Source organism: Lygodium microphyllum, chromosome 4 (genome assembly GCF_053477565.2).
Source record: "Lygodium microphyllum isolate KBCC chromosome 4, Lygodium_microphyllum_v1.1.10, whole genome shotgun sequence".
NCBI lineage: Eukaryota > Viridiplantae > Streptophyta > Polypodiopsida > Schizaeales > Lygodiaceae > Lygodium > Lygodium microphyllum.
The window spans coordinates 100,937,509-100,945,614 of NC_141138.1; positions in this window are offsets into that span (position 1 = coordinate 100,937,509).

Here is an 8,106-nt window from a genome sequence, read left to right on the forward strand (position 1 = left end):
GCTTGATAAAAAAACTTTGCTTTATGGAAGTTTAGGATGCAAAACATTCTGATTGGTAGAGGTTATTGGGATTTATGTACGGGGGTTGAAGCTAAAACCCAAATGGCCTGAACGGAATCCTACACAAGAACAGCGGAGAGCTCACCAACAATGGTCAGAAAGAGTTAGTAAAGTACTGCATTGGTTTTCTTTATGTATTTCTGATGCAATGACTATGTAGATTACCAATTTTTATTCCCGAAAGGATGCTTGGGATGCACTTATGAAGAATTATGGTAATGTCACGTATGCAAGGAAGATACAGCTGAAGCAAAAATTCGACAACATGTCTAGGAATGGCAGGAGCATTCGAGCATACACAACAAAAATATAAAGACCATAGCTGACCAGATGGTTGCTATTTAGATCTTGTGTTTTAGAGGATGATATGATTGCATTGACATTGAATGGGTTAGGCAAGGAATATAAGGCATTTGATACGTCCATTTCTATGAGAACAAAACCCCCTGATTGGGATGAGTTACTTGCACTGCTGCTACATGAAGAAGTAAAGCTTGGCTTAAATACAAGTTCAAGCACATTTCACGATAGAGACATTGTCTTTTACTCTAGTCAATGAGCTAGAGGTGGTAGAGCTTGTGGAGCTTTTTGGGGTCAAGGAGACACTCAAAACACACATGGACAATAGCAGAAAAATGGATAGCATAGCTCAAATACACAAGGACAACGAGGATCTGTAGCCTTTAGAGGCAGGGGGAGATTATCTAGAGGAAGAGGTGGCTCCTGGCAATCGCATGAGCAATCTAACAAGGATAAAGATTGCCATTATTGCGGAAGATATGGGCATATTGTGAAATATTGCCATAAAAAGCAAGCTGATATGAAGGCAAAAGGCAAGCAACATGGACATTATGCATCTTCCAATGGTACTCAAGATGACCAGGGAGATAGACGATTTGCTATACAGCATGTATCAAAGAATACGTCTAAGCAAGGCAAAGATAAGAAATGGTACATGGACTCAGGAGCATCCAATCATATGACTCCTCATGGTGAATGGTCTGATGAGTTAGTAGTAGGGTCTCATGGATTTATATCTATTAGTGATGATACACATCATGATATTCAGCATACAAGTGTGGTTCCATTTTGCTCATGTGTCTGATAGCAAAAAGAAGAGCCTACATGATGTACTACATGTACCTTCTATTACCAAGAATTTACTGTCAATTGGAAAAATGGCAAAACATAATCTTCAAGTCAAATTCAACAGAGATGATTGTTTTATTGAAGAATACGGCAATGGCTTTAAATTGATTGTTGAAGGCAAGAGAGATAGTAGAATGTTTACCTTGGATGCATCTATCCCAAAATTGAAGGCAGATAATGGAGTAGTTCACAATGTAGAAATCTGACACAAACACATCGATCATGTAGTTTTTGATGAGCTCGGGTAAGTTACTCATGAATATATATGTGCATCATGTGGGTTCAAAATAAGTTGTTTTTAAAATACCATTTTTATATATTTTTTACATAATACAAAAGGGTGTAATGAAAAGGGGTTATTTATAGATTGAATAGAAAAGGGTTATGTTTTATTTAGGAAAAATTCACAAATAATGATATTTTTAAATAGGCCTTGAATGCACGTGATGTAAAGGATATACATATAGTAACTTCCCCGAGTTGATGAGCTGGCCTCATGGTATGGTAATCCAAATGAAATTGTCTCTAATGGACCAACTAGGCCTACTTATGCTGAAAATTATCCTTTAGCTAGTATGTCTATGAGTGGCTCAACAGGTGATGGTTCATCTACTATTAGTCCTTGGACAAGACGACTCTGCAGTCATATAATTGCATCCACTAACATGGATATGTTAGTGAGGGGGAGATTGGATAAAGGCAAAGAAACTATATTTGATGATGTGACATGCCTACTTACATCTGGATATGAGTCACTTGGTAGTGACAGTCTTGATAGTGAATTGGGCATACCATTAGTTATGACACCTAGTGCAAGGCAAAGCAAGTATGTGCCGCCTTATGAGAGACAAGCCCAGAGTGCACCACAATTGAGGAGGTCTAAAAGGCTTAGAAAACCAATTGATAGGCTAACATACAATGGGTATTCAACTAAACATTATGCATATATGACTAAAGTGCCAGGCTACAGAGAACCTACGAAGTTCATGAGGCAGTTACAGATGAGAATTGGTCTGCTACCATGGATGAGGAATATGCAGCATTGGCTAAAAATGAGACATGGAAATTGGTCTGTTTGCCTAAAGGCAAAGTACCCATTGGCTGCAAATGGATTTATAAAGTGAAATACGAGTCGGATGGTTCATTGAAAAGGTATAAAGCTCAGGTGGTTGCAAAGGGATATGGAGAGCAATATGGCCTAGATTATGAGCTTGAGACTTTTAGCCCGCTTGCCAAGATGGCAACGGTGAGAACAATTATTGCATTAGTAGCTTCTAAGAGCCATGATGATGGAATGAAGCTTTCCTTGCACAAATGACTCGGCAATGCCATAACAGTGAGCCAATGGTCAAATAAGAGTTGGTATGACTATAGATTTATACTTGTCTAGGAGAGCACAAAAAATAGTAAACCAATCAAGGAGTGCACGTCCATTCCAGTGTACATGTAGAGTAATATCCTAATGTCTACACTCTTGGCTTTTCGGTAGGCCATTAGAAACTCTCAGATAGAGCTATTCATGCAATCAAACTTTAGCATAGAGTTCAGGTCTTCGCCCCTAAAATAGGCACAATTAGAACAAACCAATCCCTTAGGTTGGGTGAATCTTAGTAGGCAGCATAACAGGACTCTTGCAAACTTGAGATCGATAGTAGGAATTGGCAAAGAATCAAAGAACCATGTGCACAATGGCTACTAAGCTGACAACTTTGCAAGGGATTCAACAAAGATATGCATGTTTTCTTAAGGTGGGGCCTTTTGGCTATGAAGCCCTTCCTATTTGTGAGGATCTTCAAACTAAAGCAAAGGTTGATGTATAATCCATTTCACATTCTTGAGAACTAAGATAGAGACTCCATTTCATTTTTTCTGCTTTGAAGTTGAAGGTTCATAACAACACCATTGATTAAGCTCATCCTCAAGGCCATCAAATAACCTCTTGCCTTGTTGTTAACCTCAGTGCAAATAAAGCAAAAAGAAAAATTAAACTACGTAAGGCAAATAAGAAAAAGGCGGCCCTAGCTAAAGAAATGGGAGGAAAAATATCCATAAGTGCAAGGACAACCTTACAATTTCAAGGCAGGCACAAAAGAGGAAAGACGCATTTTAAATATAAAAGAAGACTCTAAATCCTTGTAAAAGAACGCCAAGCTCCCTTCTATGCAATTTGCAAATGTAGACGGGCATGGTAGTGAAGGCACAATGCAAATAGGAAGGAAATAGGAAAAGAGGACCTAGGCTAAGATGGCCGGTCATGTAAAAAAGGATGGGTGCCCAAAGTGGATTAGGGTTAGGGTTTTGTATAAAAGGCAAAAAGTGAATAAAGAAGCTCATTCTTGTGTGTGGCCAAAACTAGCTCTCCTCTTCTCTTCTTCTTCTTGTTCTTGCTTGCTTGAGCTTGTGCTTGAGAGAGGGAGTGTGAGGGAGTGAGTGTGCGAGGGTGAGGGACCGTGGTGGAGAAGCTCTCCATCTTCTCCTCTCTTCTTCTTCTTCTCTTCTCTTCTCTTGTCTCGTGCGTGGCAAGCAAGCATGGAGATTGAAGCTTGAGGATCAGAGCTTGCACCTTAGATCGTGGAGCTACCAAAGTGCTTAAGGGAGGAGGCAACTTGATCGAGCATGGAGGTAAGCTCACTACACTCATAGGTGTGAAAGTGCATATGGTTATGTGAGAGGTAGCCATTGCACTTGGTTTGAAATGCTTGAAGCAATAAAAGTGGTCCATGGGTCTTGGCGGTTGACCAAAAGCTCCCACATTTTAGTTTCCTTAATGCTAGGACCAACAGATTCAAGCTTTGAGTGCTTGCGTGCTCCGAATTGAGCATTGAAGTAGGGTTTGCCCCGAACCGAGTGCTTGAGATACGTAAGAAGCAAGAGAGTTGAAGAGGTATTCGATCTCCTTTACAAGAAAGTTTTTCTAGTTTTTTGGATTTAGGGAAGCAGATTGGAGTAGTGTAAGTTGTTACTTGTGATTTGAATGCATTTAGGTAAGGGAAAAAAAAATCAGAAAAAACAGAGAAATACACAACATGGTGTTTGTTGTAATAGCAGTCCCAAAATAGGGAAAAAACAAGGTAAGGAGAGCTTTGGTTCCTGTGACCGGGCGCATTCAGAGGTTATAGGTGAGTTGTTTTGATTTGATGACACCTTGTTATTTGATTTTGGAGCTTGCTAGAGACTAGGAGGAAGCATCGAGTGTGATACGTCAAATTTGTCGAGTCTACATGTGTTTTCGTCGTTCGCAGTTGGGTAGTTTGGTTCCCAAAATCAGATGGACAGCCTAGAATCGGACTATCCAGAATCAAATTGCCAGAATCGGATAGCCTAGAATCGAATTTCCAGAATTAGATAGCTCAAGACTTCCTAGAATCAAATAGTTCAAAATTGAACTGCCAAAATTGGACAGCCCAAAATCGAATAGCCAATTCTTGGAATTGGATGGAAAAACTTATAAATCGGATGGGAAAAGGAACATCAAATTTTGACAAACTCTAACCTCAATGGATCCTATAGAGTCCAACCCTAGCCATATGACACCCCATTGGATTCCCAGGTGAGTGAATGGGACAATAAAGCCAATTAACTTGAGAGCTAAAATTTGATGGTCTAGAAAATGGGTGCAAACTACCACTGACCCTCAGCCTTGTATCCCAAAAGAGACCTGGACTAATCGACCCGAAAGAGCTTGACTTGGGAGAATTCCCAATTGGACACCCAATTGATGACCTAATATGACCTATAAACCAAAATGGAGGATCATGGACCAATCAAGGACATCTTAGCCAATTTAGAGGAGGAGAGAAGGTTGGCAAGCGAAGCATTACAAAGCATGCCTGCCTACAATCAAGAGCAATAAGCTCAAAAGCTGAGACAAGACATAGAAATGCACAAAGTCCAATGTGTCTTAGCTCTCGCCAATAAAGCCAAGACAAGACCAAATGCTGAGAGAGATATATGCTTAGAGGCTTTCTTACACTAAGTGAGCTTCTTACAAAGTGACTCTTAGACAACACAACTGCGAAGCAAAGCGGTGCAGCTTTAGCGACTATGTTGCTAGCAAGACTAGGAATCACTCCAAACTCTAGGAGCCCGACCAAGATACATGTGGTTGCTAAGCAACTTGACAAATGCCAACCTAACATATAGCTTTGTGGAGCCAGACCAAGATACATGTGGTTGCTAAGCAATTCGAAAAATATCAGCTTTGTGGAGCCAGACCAATATACTATGGTTGCTAAGCAATTTGACATATAGCTTTGTGAAGCCTGACAATGCCGTACAACATTGTGGCTGCTAAGCAACCTGACAATACAACTTTGTGGAGTAGTTTGAGATAGTGTGTGAGGCAAATGGCCTCACAAACCTTGCTCAGCACACACAAGCTTTCGGACTTGGCCTAAGAGACAAAGGACAGGGACATGGTACACTAGTTTAGATAATGCATGCAATGACTTTAATACCATTAAAAGTCTCTTCATCAAGAGATTCTCTGATGCTAGATATTCTGACAACCTCATTGTTAGATTGATGAACGTCTGTCAAAAGGACAAGGAGGATATCTGAGACTACATCACCCATGTGCGGAGTCTTTTTAAGAGAATCCTAGCCCCACAAAGCGACCTAGTGAACGAGTGGTCTCCGCCGTGTTCACAAGTGGAATCCAAAGTGAAGAGCTTTACAAAGCTTTGCTGAGCAACTCAAACATGCAAAGGGATGTGCTAGCTATGGTTTTTAAAAAATCCATACAAGTGGATGATCTACTCAAAGAGAGGAGCTCAAGACCCACAATCCGAGACATCATTGCCTCTAAAACCTTAGAAAGAGCTCTGAGAATTAGTGAAAGATCTAGCCAAGGCACCCAAGAAAAGGGAAAGAATGTCGATTAGAGCAAGGAGTTGAAACACACGCACTGCAATGTCGACTATGACTCACAGTGCATTCACCTTCCCATTGGCAATGTTTGGATAGTGATAGCTTTCATCAAGGGCAATGCAACTCCATCAAAGTTTGTAATGCCACTGGTGGACAAACCTAATGCAAGGTCTAAGGAGGGGGGTCATAACTTGTCCCATCCTGCCAAGACAAGTCGGTTGCAACCTAAAGGAGACACATCCAAGACCACTTAGCAGGAGCTCAAATGGGTCCCCAAACGACAACCACAACCACCTAGAAGAAACCCTCACAAACTCATGACCACAAAATATCATGTCCTAGGCCTAGGAGGCGAAACTAGTGCTACCAAAGCATACAAATAGTCAAACCGTGATGGGTGCCCAAAGACCTATTGTGTGCTCAAGGCTACTACAAAGGCAACAATTGGATTTGGTTGCCCAAGACTAGGAACAGTGCGCATATGCCTCAATCCAAGCCCTCCAGCCCATCTCCACAAAGTGGTGAGCCAATAGAGATGACATTGCCCCAAAAAGCACCAAATCCATAGAACCTCATGGATTCTATCGACCAAAGCTGCAACCAGTCAACCCTAGGCCAACTCAACCTAATACTTCCGGTGTCCCAATTGCTCCACAAGCCGAGAGTAGTACATCAACCAAGCCGCATGACCAATCTATCGCGCAAGTGGCCAACAGACACTCCATTGAACCACCCATGAGGCAAGCATCAGTAGTTGAGCTATCCAACTCAACCAAACCCCAACCTCCCATAGGACTCAGGCCCTCCTATAAGTGTAAATCTATCCTTATGTTGGCCATGGACCTAGCCGTGAATATGGGGGATGACTTAATCACCTACATCAAATGCTTGGATGCCACCTTTACCACACTAGCCAGAAACTATGAATGGCTGGGACTTAGGCCTCCTCAATGAGACATTAGCAATGGAAGTGCGCTCTTTGCCATGCACTTTGGAGGACTATGAGTTTGTGTTCATCAAGATTCCCAAGGTAGCCAAGGAATTTATTAACAACAACGAGATCTCTCGAGAGTAAGCTTGCACACAACGTCTAATCACATCATATTGTAGGAGCAAAGTCTCTACAACATGCCAAGAGCTAGAAAAGCTGACAAAGCTAGCCGACTTGACACTTCCTTTTTGTGAAAATGGTATGTTATGCACCTCCAATGGGAACAAGAGGGATACCAAATCATGTCCAACACCGACCAAATATGTGCAATCAAAACGGTTGAGTACAACCCTACCTATGTGGATCCTACCTAATTCAAAGTATTGGCCATCACATGCAAATGACCTTTAGAGGAATATGTCATGGTCCACCCCTATTTCGATTGAATCGTGACCGAGGAAGGACTACATATTGCTAGCAGGATGACCTCCGGTGACTTCCTCTTCACTAATGTCCTGACCTACATTACACACATAGGCATTAGACCTCATGACATGGACTATCATGCCCACTTGGAGTATAACCCAAACTTCTACGATTGGCTCATGACAAAGTAGAGTTGAGCAAGCATGCACTTAAATTCCCTTAACCCTTCATCCTCCAATCCTAGAAATGATTTTCATCATTCCTAACGGGGAGGGGGCAAGATGGAAAAGAAAACATGACTTGAACTTCAAAACTTCGAAACCAAATTTCAAAAGCAAAAAAAAGGGGGGGATGGGGAAATAAAGGAAACTTGTACTTCAAGAAAATCATTTATGGAATTTGTGCTTGGAATGTGTGGATTTCCTTGAAGTATAAAAAATTTGCATTTCTTATTGAAAAAATCGCACTATTCCATAATGTTTGATCTTAAACTTTTCCCTTTTTTACAAAAAGTACTCTTAAAGGAGCTACTTGTCAGTTGTTGGGCCATAACAGGAACTCCAGATGGTAGGCCAACTTTCATTCTCAGAGGAAGAGAACAACAAGTACTAATTGGCCACTGAAACACAAGTCTACAACCAACTAAAGTACATCAACATCAACAATTTGAG